Genomic DNA, 13647 nt, shown 5'->3' with positions numbered 1-13647 from the left:
ATTCTTGAACAGTAATAACTCGATGAGGGATACATGCAATGTATGATTCATTTTTATACATCGTACCTAGGTATGTTGGTATACACTTTTCTCATCACAAACTTTGCGCCAGATTTCCATTCCTCCCCTCTTTCGCATCACTTTACTGCCCGCCTACCATTTCACAACGTGTCATGCATAAGGTTTTATCGCGGCGAGATCCATGCCCGAAATCTCACGCGAGTGATCGTGGCTCGATATTTTAGCTTGAAGTTCGCGGCAACGTTGGCCTTCCGCTGATAACGTTTTCGATGATCGATTCGTCAAGACGTTATCCCGGTTTGTCCCCGACGTGAGTTTCCTGCGGAAGCCGGACGCGAAGGATACCGCTCGCCGTGAGGTAAAATATCGAGAGGGTCGCGTTCTGTCCGGCTTAAAATTAATCGTGTCCACGGCTATTTCCGATTTCCAGTTCCACCGATCGGTCTGGTCACGGCCCATGAGAAATTGGACTGATTTCATCGGTAATTATTCCCATCAGTATCCCCCGCGGGCTGAATCCCGGCCGGTTCTACCACCGTTGACACGAAATTGTTAATTACCGTGATTAATTAGGTGCTGGCCGGATAAAAGTATATGGCGAATCGAATGAGATGGTCGATTTTCATCAAATTCTGAACATTATTTCGTAGAGTTCTGTTCACATTACATTTCCATTCTGGGCGCGTTATATAATTTTTATTCGATCGATCGAAGTTCGACGATCTCGTTCTGTTCATGACACAGCGGGAGAGCTTCTCCCGTGTCTTTCAAAACGAACACCACGTTGCTGTCTCATTGTCTGGTGTAAGCCGGGGGTGATTAATTTTGCGTCACATTTGCTCGTTGTATCATAGTTGCCGGGGCCGATCAACAAGTGTAAGGTACGCGAGAACGGACTGAAAGGGAGTGTAAAAAAAGTGCGCTTGGCAGACTTTCAACGAATGCCGCGAGTTTCGCGAGACGGAAGCTGAATGGGAGATACGAGGTGATGACGAGAGGCGGTTGGGTGTTTGAGAGCACCTTGTTGACCCGAATTGGGAATACTTCAATGTTTCGATCGTATTCATTGACAATCATTCGATTGGACGTGTTGAAACGTGTATTGCGTGAAAGTTCGTAAAAATGTAGCAAGGCGTTGATGTACACGTAAATTCGTTTGCACCTTTAATATTCATTTAAAAGATCTTCAATGAAAATTATATTTGAATGCCGAAGATTGTGTAAAAGGAATGGAAATCTGATTTTCCAAATATTAATCATGATAGAATTTCTGGATATTCGATTGAGATTGGATGTTTAGAGAGTGATCGCCACGGTGGTCCACATTGATCTCAAAGGGCGCCAGGCGAACGGCGACTGATCGGCGGCGTCTCGGTTGCTTCCCACCACCGGTTTATCCACCGACGCAAGTTCGATGAGTCCAATAACCCCGTTGTCAGGCTTTCGCCGAGATATCGTCGCGTCGCCTTCTCTTCTTGGAGCTCCAGATGCACCACCATCAAGATCGTAGCTTCTGTTTATGTTTTGTTTCGTCCATTTGTAGAAAAGTCGATTTCCGTTTTCTAGTTGAGTAAATACTTTCAGAGCAAGAAGTAGAAATTAAAGTTAAATATTTTTAACTGCAAGGTTTTCAGCTTTCTTAAGTCTAGTAATACTTCTTGAGCGTTTTATCATTAAAACTCTGTTTGATAATATTTCATTTATTTCTTTAACACGGATTATCAGAATTTTCTTTTTTATTCAACGATTTTGTTCTACAAGCTGGATAATGTGAAATTGAATATCTTCGAAGTCAATACTTCGTATTGCAAATACTAATATTTGACATATTAATCCTGTTTATAAAATCTGGAATAAGAAATAATCACATATAGACATATTTGAGTGTTCCGCATGAATCGCGATTGATGTACGCTTCTTCACGGTCTCGTTTCATTTCCCGCGATTTTTAATGATCCGCGGCGGTTTCAAAGCGTCAACCACGTCCCGGGGAAAATTTTACGTTTTTTTTTTGTACGGAAAAAAATACAGGCGAAAGGGGGTTGAAAATATGATGCCTTCGGTAAACGGGAGTCGCTCGTCGTGGATTTCAAAAGATTTACTCGTTGCGCGAGCACATACCTAGCCCTAGCTCCTCTTAAAAGGGAGCGGTAGACGAATCCTTTCTCTATTAAACGCCGTTCGTGAACAGAGCAACCCGACCCACTGCCCGAGGAGGTATTTCGCGGCTTGTTCCTTAGTTGCCCGAGAAATTTCACGTGAGATAGAAAAACTTCACAGCGTGACCGAGGCTGCCCTAACCGATCTATAACCCTCGCATTGTTTGCAAATGCTCCGGAAGGAGAGAAAGAAGGTATAGAGACGATGAAAAGAAGAGATGATGAAGTATACGATGAACTTCCGTTAGTTTCTCGTAGACGCGAGCGAGGCTGGTCTCGAGAAAAATGATGACTTTTGGTTCGGTAAATCGGAACTTTGAAAACTCGTGCTTCATCGATTAGTACAAATACATTGAATATTGGAAGACCATGTAAGTACAAGGCAATTAGTTTAGTTAGTCAGTTGAGTGGCTTTGATCGATCAAATTAGCTATGGGTAAACTTTAACAACTAAGATTACGCTACGAGTCATCGGATATCTTGACTTATACATCCTTCAAACTACACTCCAGATAGTTTCGTGCCAATAATGCTTCGTCTTTCTCATTAGTATTGTCAGGAATTCACTGCATCGATAGTAAATCTCTTCTTGCCTCACATTCAAGTAAGAAATCGTCGTTGTTTAAAGATCTTCATAATATAATTCAGGCATTGAATTTTGTAACATAATTAAAATTAGAATCCACTGTTACGTTAATGGAAGGACATCTAATGATAGAATCATTCGTTAGTTTGCGGATTCTCGGGTAAATAAATAAATGGCCTGTGGAGTTGGATTGAGTAGATCTAGGAGGACAAAGATAAATTAGATAAAGTTAGCAAGATAGAGATTCCGAGAGACACGGGGCGGGATGTTGGGGGATGACTGTACGAACGAGGGTCGGAGGGCGAAACGAGGGACGAAAGGGATCGCACGGTGGACGACCGCAATGGCGAAGCCTGAAATTCCGAAACCAGAAATTCAGGGCTCGGCAACACCAACGGGGCCATAAATGTAACGTTTCGAAGCGACGTGCGCCAGCGACTCCGACTATATTATAGTGTTTCTCACCGGAAGTTATAATTGTTTGCCGAGTTTCTCTGGCGCGCGATCCCTACGGGAGAAGCAACATTGCATTCGACTTTCCTCTCTTTCTGTTTCGCCGCGGCGCGAACACCTTGTTTTCGTGGATTTTGGTGATGTTGATGCTGCGACCTTTTTCCCTTCGCTTCTGCTTTGTTGCGCGGTTCTGTTTTCGAAGCATGCTCGAGTCGACGGAAGAAACGCGCGTTCAGGGAGACGATAAAAGAGCCGCGCCGTGAGATCCGACTCATCAAAAGCAGATGTTTGCATACTAATTACTTTTGGCCGAGCGCGAGTCCGGAACGCGAAACGAATTTCGTTCCGAGTGCGTTCCATGCTGTCGAAAACGAATTCCGCCGCGTCCGCGTCTGTCACTCAAACGCGGCTCGCCAGGCCGCACAACGTTGCGCCCCGGTGCGATCGTTCGCGACAGGTTGAATTAAAATCACTGAACGAATTATTTATTTGTTCCTCTCCTTTTTGTTTCTTGTTTTCGAGCCAATGGAAAATTCGTGAACCGTAAGACGGTTCTACCGGTGCGTGGAGAAGAGGGGAAAATATATTGGTACGCCCGCGAGCAACTTTGAGATTCCGCTTGCTTGCACCTAAGAAAAATACTAACGATAAATTTTCCGGGTTCCTACTTTACATCTCTACGATTTCTCCCTTCGCGCTTCCTTTCGCTGTCTTCGAGGGCCATAAGTGTGAGCCTCTCGTAAAATCTAATATTTTCCAGTCATATTTCAGATGCACCCGCTTCGGTGATCGCGGAGCGTTGTAAATTGCACGAATAAAAGTCACCGTAAACCATTCGCGGCCGATAATTCGTGAAAATATCTCAGAATTATCTCTCGCTCTTCTTTCCATCGTCCCGCCGCGGCTGCACGTTAAAGCAGTATAACAGATTCAACGGGCGCCGCGTCGTGATACTTGCAAATGAAACGCGAAAAGAGCACCTTGTTCGCCCTTGGTCAGTCCCTTTCCTATTCATTTCGCGCGGCACAATAAAGAACGCTCGCGGCATTTTATGGACGCGCGAGCCAGCGATCCATTTAAGATACCCATCGTGCATACGTTCATACACTCGTATAAACAGTAGCGTCGTAAAGTGTAAATGAAATTTTTCTTCTCTCCGGCTTCTGCGTTTCTTTCCCATTTTTTTCTTTCATTTAGAAACTCTCCGCGTACGCTAAACTCGTGCGTGACTGGCAACCGTGAGTGCGTATTCTAATATTTAGATGAAGAGTATGAAGCAACTCTTAGAAAGCGCGCGTAGGTGCGTTCTTGTGCAGACAGAAGGATAATTATTCATGGTAGCTATTCATCGATATTATGTAATTGTTGGTTGATGATGTCTGTGCTATGAATCGAAATCTACAGCCATCGAACTTTTCTTATTTCACGTTTATGTGTTACGATTTTTTCATAACTCGTTCGTAACGTTTATTATTCTTCGCTTCAAACACTGCAATGTTTTTTCTTATAATTAATTTCGTATTTTGCATTGAGATTAATAAAACGCATTTTGCCCGAGGTAACTCTGGGAATGAGGGATTAATATTCGAACTCAGTCCGGGGGTACGTAGATTGATTTTCAGCGATATTGCTGCGACGCGTTCCATAACTTAGCCGAAATTCGGATCTCGAAGTTTTCCCGCGTGCTGATATTGAGTTTTTACGACGACGGACCGTTGGTAGCGCGACATTCATCACTGTCGTCCGGTCGTACCTTACGTGTTCGACAAGAAACGTAGGATCGTGGAAATCGTCTTGAACGATAGCCGTGCATTTTCGTGTTACTCAATACTATAGACAGTATGAGATAGAACAATTGGTTCACCCTGTCATAAAGTGTCATAATAATTGACTCTATAAATTTCATTAATAAAATATAATTAAATAAAAAATAATGGAACTTTCAATCTTTTCAAAACTTGTCTTGAGAAATTACAATGAAACATCTCAGGTATCATTTTTTAATCGCAATATTTTTTTTATTTTATTTTAAACTTTTTATTATATTAATTGAAATATTTATTGTGGACAGTTATTTACAATAAACGAGAATTTCGCAAAATGTGAAGTGATACCCCTTGACAAAATCTCGGAAAAGTAAAAATATGTTTTTTTCGAAGTATCGAAAAATGCTTCAAATAAAGTTGTAGCTATTATTATTACCTGTGAAAAAGTTCGTATACAATTTTTTTATTTCGAATACTTCAGAAGTAATCGATTAATCACTTCGTCCATCGTCAAATTCTTCTTAACTTACCCCTCTATTATTGATCGAAATTAAACTCACGCCGTTTAATGATTGTTCTTTGTAAATCTTATCTTTTCATCTATCATCTAGCTTCGTTTTTATTCGTTCATACATACGAGTTAAAATGCAATTACTGAATGCCGCTTTGTGCGAAGCACGAATATAACTGAAACTGCTTTCTATTTAAGTTAAGTAACATTATTTTCAATTTCGATGTGAAACGATGCGAAAAATATAAAACGCTCAGAGCTTCAGAGAGTTAAATGGCAGCTATCGCGAATCAGACACGGCGTTTTGAAACTGCGGCTCAATTTAAAAGTTCTGCTATTAGACTATTGTTAAAATTGTCCGTCGTTTTGTTCGGAACGGGATAAAAACGTTGAGCGCAGGAATGCAGGGAGAATAAAAATAAGAGAAAATTTAACGCGTGGAAATAAAAGGCCGAAGGGATGCGATACGTACTGCGATTTGCACGCAGAAAAATGTTTTCATCGATATAGGAATATGACATTCATAACTACGTTTATTGCACGTTACAGTATCGCTATCTGGATTTTTTTCACAATACTCGGCCTTTGTGCTTTTTTTTTTCAGTCCGTTTTTTTTCGGGTTTATCGCAACGATCCCGCGAGGCGGGCATGTTGCGACAACGTGCCACGTTGCGAGAGGATACAGGCGTGCCCGTAAGTGGTTCAACGATTTTTTTCCTCTAATGGGCCGCGTTACGTGGGGGATAACGCGGGCGAAAGAAAGGTAAAACGTGACCTGTAAAAAATGTGTGTCGCGTATTAGTTGTTTAATGAGCCACGCGCTCATGTTAAGTCACGCGCTCGCGGAAAACAGCGGTTGGAACGGATAAAATCCAACGCGGACCCGATGCCTTATAAAAAAGAATCCAAACATTTTGCATAAAAATATGAGAAAAGACAATGCCGGAAAGAATTTCGAGTTTCCGCTCGATGTTGAGAAAGTGGAGATTGAAATGTCCGGTTGATCTCCATCGCTTTCAGCGAGTGAGCTCTTTACATCGGTTTTGTTTTGCAATTCGCCCCTCGCCGGGAGTTCGCCTCCCAGCGATCTCTTTTCGAAATTCGCGGAATCTTTTTGCGATTCTTAGCCGCAATCGCCGTAACGAGAATCAGGGCTGGGCTAACTGCGCTTGGTTGAAAGTGACGCGAACTGCGCGCCGCTTCGGGTGGAAGCTGGAATCGTGCTTCCCTTTTACATTAAAGCGCGGAACTCTTTTGCGAATTGAAATAGTACGCCGGGAATACCGGTACGTGGAAGAGCTACGAAAGCAGATGCAAAAGTAGCGCGCCGCGCCGCGCCGTGCCGTCGGGGCGAAGGGAAGAGCGCGCAAAGGGAGAAAGAGGAGGCACCTCTCGCACGGAGTAATTAAAACTCTGAAAGTCCCTAAGTCGCTTCAGACTGCGCGTAATTTGCAAACGCGCTCCTTTGCTCTCTCGCGTGCGCGAGGAAACGAACGGAGAACCGTCGGAACTTACCGTCAACACTTCCACCATCATTCCTTCCTTCCTCTGTCTTTCTCTTTCTTTCATACACATTATTTCTTGTTTACTGCTAAGCGTCTCCTTTGCTCTCTATCGAGTATTCTTGCCTTCGTTCTTTATACAATTTTTACACGAGTTTTCCCGCTTGTTCCTGGTTACCGTCGTTTACGTGTCGCCCGGTCCGGTCCGAACTTTGTCTCGCGGACTGGACCATCGTTTGATGTTTCAACGTCCGAGACCTGAAAGCGAGCAATAGACCGTGCATGCATCGCGCATTTCGCTCGATTTATGCTAGTCCTGTAGTAAACCAGGGGTGGAAAAGAGAATAAAGAAAACGTTATAGTGCGGGCGGAGAAGGAGAGAGGCGTCGCGTCGTCGGTGTCGCAGGAATTTGGTAGGGCGCGACGAGCATCATGCCGATGCTTTTAAAAAACCGAACACACCGAAGGTGCTGTGTCGGGGACTGAAAGGGTGAATACGACTCTTTGAAGTTCGATATCTCCACTCACACCTGCGACATTTCCCTCTCGCTGGATTCTTTTCCGCCCTCCGCGCGACAACTATCTGACAAACTGGCGGAATCGACGATGAAGTTGCAACCCGCGACGCGGCACGAACTCACGATTCCAGGCCTACGATACGTTCGAACGTTTATCGAATTTCAAAGTTCAAGTTCGGAAAAGAGATAAAATAAGTACATTAAAGTTGAGAAAGTCGAAAAAGAACTTTGTGCGAAAAGTACCTGTAAAAGATTTAACTGCGTAAAAGAAGATTTAGAGAATACGGGTATTGAATTAAAATCGATATTAATTTTCATGGCTTTTTTTTTTATAAGAAATTATCTTTCGGTGTTAATAGCTTGCAGAGAATAGTACAATTATTTCAAAAGGTGCTACTAGTCGTGAACAAATTTATATAGAGAATCGTGAAAGCCAGTTTGGCGAAGTACATATTCACGGAATATTTCTTTTATTTCTTCCGGAATCGAGAGAAAAATGGAAACACGTATGTCGTGCAAAAATTTACTTACAGGAATGTCTCCCTCCACTGTTTCAAATTTCAAACCAAAGTGCACATGGCAACATATGGCAACCGATATGAAACGTTCGACGAACTGCACCTTGACGATCAGCTCGAAACGTTTACACCTGCGCTGCGCAAAGGGTCGCAAGTGAAGCGGATTCGAGGGCTGCGAGATATAGTAGCTACATATTGCCGGAAACTCGCGTTCGGCAGTAGTCACTGCGAAATCGTGGAAAATAGGCGTTCGGAATCGCAAAGGCAGGAGCGGCGCGGAGATGGCGGTGTAAAAATCGAGTGGCTCGGCACTCCCGAGGGACGAGAACTCGCGTAAAAAGGAGGATTTCCAATATCACGTCGCTCAGGCATCTTTTCGATCGGCATTAATGGTCTTTTCCGTTCCCCTCGCCATCCACCGGTCCGTCGTCGAATCCCGAGATTTTTCTATGTAGCCACCCCTCGAACTCCGTTATTTTTTATCCTTGAAACTCGCGCGGTTCGTTTCCCATCTATCCGAGTCGAAAGCTCGCCGGGTGAGATTATAATAGAGTCGTCAGCTATATAATAACGACATCGATACCACCGGGTAGGAAGAATACGAAGATTCCTAATGAATGCCGCGTGAGCGGCAACTGCCTCCGTCCATGCAACGTCCGGGTTAGTTTTTCACGTGCCTTTATTCCTCATCCGCGCCTGCGGCAAGACCTCGCGAAATTCGTTGCTCGCGCGATGATCACATCCGTTCTTCAAGAAATAATAGATTTTCACGATGTGAAAGATGAAAGACAACAACCGCTTCCACGTATCAGTTGATATTTTTCCTCATATTTATCTTGAGTTTTTGTCCGTTTCCATTCGAGCATCATATACATGTTTCGTTTATTCGTTGTATTTTCGGCGAGGTGGAAACATCGTTCCGCGCTTTGCTCGCGGTGCGTATTATATCGGCCGTCCTTTCAACGGGAAACGTATTCTCGGATTTGTCCGTAAATACGCTGAATAATGCGGGTGGGATTCGGGCAAACAGAATGCGCGCGCACGACTTTTCATAATTAAATATCGTCCGGTTGTTCGCGTTTTATGAGACATCGCTTTTATCGGCTTTATATCTGTCGATGAATGGGGCCCGAAATGCGCTTACCCGTTTTCCTATCCCCCGCTTTCTTTTTCTCTTTTGCGTCAGCCAGATAGACAGACAGACAGCTTTCCGTTCCTTTTGTTCGGCTTCGTGCGTAAACATGACAGAAACGCAGCGGGTGAATTTCGACTCGCGTTCCGCCGAATTTATGACCGACACGGGACTACGGATTTCGATAAAAACTTAATCATGCGCGTGCAACGAGTATCGATCCAATCCGTGCTAATAAATCTGAACGCGATCCGATTGTTACGCGGCGCCACCCATCGTATTTTAACCTTTCCAAGACTTTATGACATGCTTTTTTCTACTCCTTCCCAGCCTCTACTTATTCACCTCTGCCTTTTTAAGTAATTATTTTATGGCCCCTGTTTATCGAGTAATGCGACAGGTGCCGTTTATCCTACGGTATAAGGCACCATGGAATGAAGAATTATACGCGGCCAGCCTAGCGCTCTCTAAATGGAATTTATTCACGCTTTGCCGTAAACGTGTCCACGCTCCGCCATAATGTGACAGAATTATGTTTTTAATACTTGATAATTTTTAATATAACACAGTTGCAATTTAGGTAAATTTATATGTTTCAATCATATTTGTTTGCACGTTTGTTGCCATTGTTTGCACGAGTAGTTTAAATAAATCTGAATTTTAAGCAGACATTGTTAATGTTTATCTGTCATCAGACAATTTAATTTTGTTAAATATTTCTTCGATGAAGAATCTCTTCAGCAGACTGAAAAGCTTTAGTATTCTGAATCGAATTCACTGTTCCAATATACGCTTCGTTTGCGATCGAAATCATTCGGATATGCAATAGTACTTGGCAATAGCGATAAAATACGTGAAACGTCTTAAGAGCCTGGCATACCAGTTAAATCCTCAGCTACGCCTGAAGCATCGGTCGATAACGCGACTTCCGTTTTACAATTAAGTTCGGCCACTTTCGCACCCTATACTTTATCGAAGTGTAGGTACACTGGTATCCGGTCGACTGGATATATCGTACGATGGGTAGTAATAATTTTGACTCGGGCTATCATCCAATGGTTGCCGAGAGAGTTAAAACTGTTTCCATTCCTCCAAGTGTAACTGCGATGGAAGAGTTTAGGATCAAGGATAACGGTTCGACCATAATGTTTATGCAGGTTCTCATACCCTCGATAAATTCGCGATTAGGTGATTCCAGCTTTGGAAAGCGAATAAAGATTCATTTACTAATTTTACATAGTATTTCTTAAATTGTCTTCTGAAATTCAAAATCGCGTCTAAAACAATTTAGAATCCATCTGGCAATCTGATGTACACCTAGTTTGTTATTTCAATACTCTTCATCTGTCAGACTAGGAGGAATTTCATACGAAGCTTGCATCTCATTTCCTTATATAATTACCTGTAGCTGGAGTTTGGGAATTGAGATTTGACAAAAGGAATGTTGGTCTAGACGCTTATTTAAATATTGCAAGAGAGGAATTTGATTTAGAGGCACTTCCACGTCACCTTATTTATCTTTACTGCTTCGAGATCTGATTTTGCACCAAGATGTGCTCTAAGTATAAGGATACACGTCGCATTCGCGTAATTTATGATCATAATTTATGGTGAGACGTAGGGACGATTCGAAGACACTGGCAACGGAATTAGCAATATCGATGATTAACGAGCATTTTCACAATCGCGATATGTATATGGTATCCAGGTTTCTTATTAATTCCATTATGGGCTGCGTGCTGATTATATCTTCGGTAAACCTCGCGCCATCGATTTGCAATAGCGGAATTAGTGGTGTTTCTGATTAATAAAGCATATCGATTGGACCAATATAATTTAGCCGTTCACCATGAACAAACTAACTGTATTTGCGTGTAATTACAAATCGCGCAAAATTGTGTAAACTACTGAAAGTCAAACAGGCCACGGGAAATTATTAAACCACGAGGATCGTATACGTTGGAATTTCCACGGTACTATTACGGCATTACCGATACACGGATAAAACCTGCTTCGTGATTTAAAAAAGTGAGTGGGTTTAACCGGAAAATTCGTGAAATTTTTGCGGCCTGGTTCTCTTTGTGAAGAGGATAATTCACTGCGCTCGTTCAACGTCTGTGAACGAATATACATTTTTAATACCGCGTTCGTCAAACGAATCCGACGGTTTCATTCACAGCTGTGAGTGCCGGTAATTTCTTTTTCTACCGACGAGGCTGACGCGTTCGTTTCTCGGTCGGTCTCTTTATTACTAGAAATACGGTGTACCGAAAATCCTTGTAACCGTTTCTCCATAGAGGATCCACGATATCGTATATGCGACAATAAATATTACCGGCCGACAACAATGCGCGACCGAAACGTCTATTACTCGTATGCATACAAGAAAAGAAAGATTTATCGATGGCATCGGGACGGCCTCCGAGATGTTCGCCATCTTTTATTGCCGCGAGATACGTTACCATCGATATGCGAAGCATGGATATCTACATACATTAAAGTCCAAAAGTTTATTTGCGTCGAAAGCAATAACGTTCGATCTGCTGATTTTATGCATTTGTAGGATATTTAGAACACGAGAAAAACACTGATATTTACAAAATTAAAGTAATTTTATTATACATTTAATTTTGTACATTGATACTATAATAGTTTTATTTTTTTTAAATATCTACAGTCTAGTTAGTAGTAAGAAATAGCAAAATATAAGTGATTCGTATATCTCTTTACAATTAATGTATGATTAAAATTAAAATGAGATCTCATAAGATTTCGAAGAAACTAAATCGAAGTGGCATAATGTATAGTTTCTAATATGAGGATAAAATTATGAATATTATATTCTATGACTCTTATTTGTATAAAATAGATATACTTAAACTTTTGGACCATAGTGTACGTCTCAACGTCGATATTTACTCGTCCATCGGTTGTACGCTTTGATTCACCGACGCTGAAGAATCGAAGCATTACTTTGCGTGTGCATAGAGGATCATGGAAATAGAGAAGCGTCCTGTTATGACGTCTTAGATTCTCGCGGCATTCAAGACGCTCTGCGTGTCTCACGTATGTTAAAACATCGAATTGTAGCCATCCCCTGGCTGGAACCCATGCATTTTAAGCGCGGTAAAGCAGGAAAAATCAAAGGCGAAAACGATTCCTGGATGAATGAAAGCGATTCGGAGTGCATTATAAACGAAATTGGCTTCCCTTTTCGCTTCCTTCTTTTTGATTTCATTTCCCTCTACCTATCCCCTTCACTCGTATCGGCCTGGCCGCGCCATTTGGGGGTGTCATGCCCGCATCGCAATTTTTTTGCGATACCAGCGAATCGCTCAGCCACGGAATCGCGTTCTGTCCGGCGGAGAGTCGACGGTGCTAACGTACCATTTTCCCTCGCTGCAGTCGAATTAAAAAGAGCAGCCACGAGTCCACTCGATCATATTTTGAGCGGTTCCATCGACGTGGAACACCGGCGAATCCCAAACCGCGAGCTCGTTCCGGACTGCTCGGCCCATGCCAATAACCGCCAGCAACGCCAATCAAAGTCGCAGTCGTCAATGGCGAAATTTTTTCTTCCTTCCTTTCTATTCAGTCGGTCGAACGAGCGTCCTGGAATATAATTAATATTCCATACAAGACACGCGATAGTTGTAACAAAAATTCCGATTTGCATTTCGTGGAGATCGGACAATAAATTGTATGTTTTCGATGGGGAGATTTCATGCACATAGAACTGACAATATTATTGATTTCCAATGATCCGATTGTGGAATACAATCGTAGAATGCTGTACTGTGAAAATTAGTTCGGGTAACAATGTATTGAATAGCGTAGATCCTGTTTGAATTCGATACGATGTATTACGGGCGATAATCTTAGGTTCGAATTCAATTTAAAGATGCAGCTATAACAATACGCGTATTGCCAAAGTAATCGGCTAAATTGATGAAAGTATAAATATTTTATATTATACAATTGCAATACACTGCAAATACACTGCAAAGTTCGCAGTGCTGCTTCCTGCTCTTAATAGCAGGCACCCTCCGCATGCCCTAGGAGGGTTCGAGGTTATACAAATTTCAGGAAATGCCGTGATTCAGCAAACACAGGTTCAATCAAACGTTTTCATATCGTTGAATCTTCCCTTCTCGGAACGGACGCACACTCCGTCACACAGACACGGTCGGCTATAATTGGAACGCGTAACAAACCGGGCGCGGGGGTGTTTGAAAAAGGGAACAGAGGGCCAGTTTCGATGATGGACATTGATCGAGCTCTGTGGAAAATAGAAAGCGGCCCCACGGACGCACAACGCAAATTATGCACCGCGGATGCAAAGTGCACGGGGAGCGAGGTTCGCGCCCCGATGCTTCTGAATGGACGGGGAGAGGGAGAGGTTCACTCGCATTCTCCTTCTGTGCGTCCTGACGGGTCGTCCATATAGACTCGTCAACGTGCACACGCATCGATGGAAGACA

The sequence above is a fragment of the Ceratina calcarata genome, unplaced genomic scaffold (genome assembly GCF_001652005.2).
Source record: "Ceratina calcarata isolate Rehan_Ccalc_2016 unplaced genomic scaffold, ASM165200v1 scaffold35, whole genome shotgun sequence".
In the NCBI taxonomy this organism is placed as follows: Eukaryota; Metazoa; Arthropoda; class Insecta; order Hymenoptera; family Apidae; genus Ceratina; species Ceratina calcarata.
Note: the sequence above shows the minus strand (reverse complement) of the source record.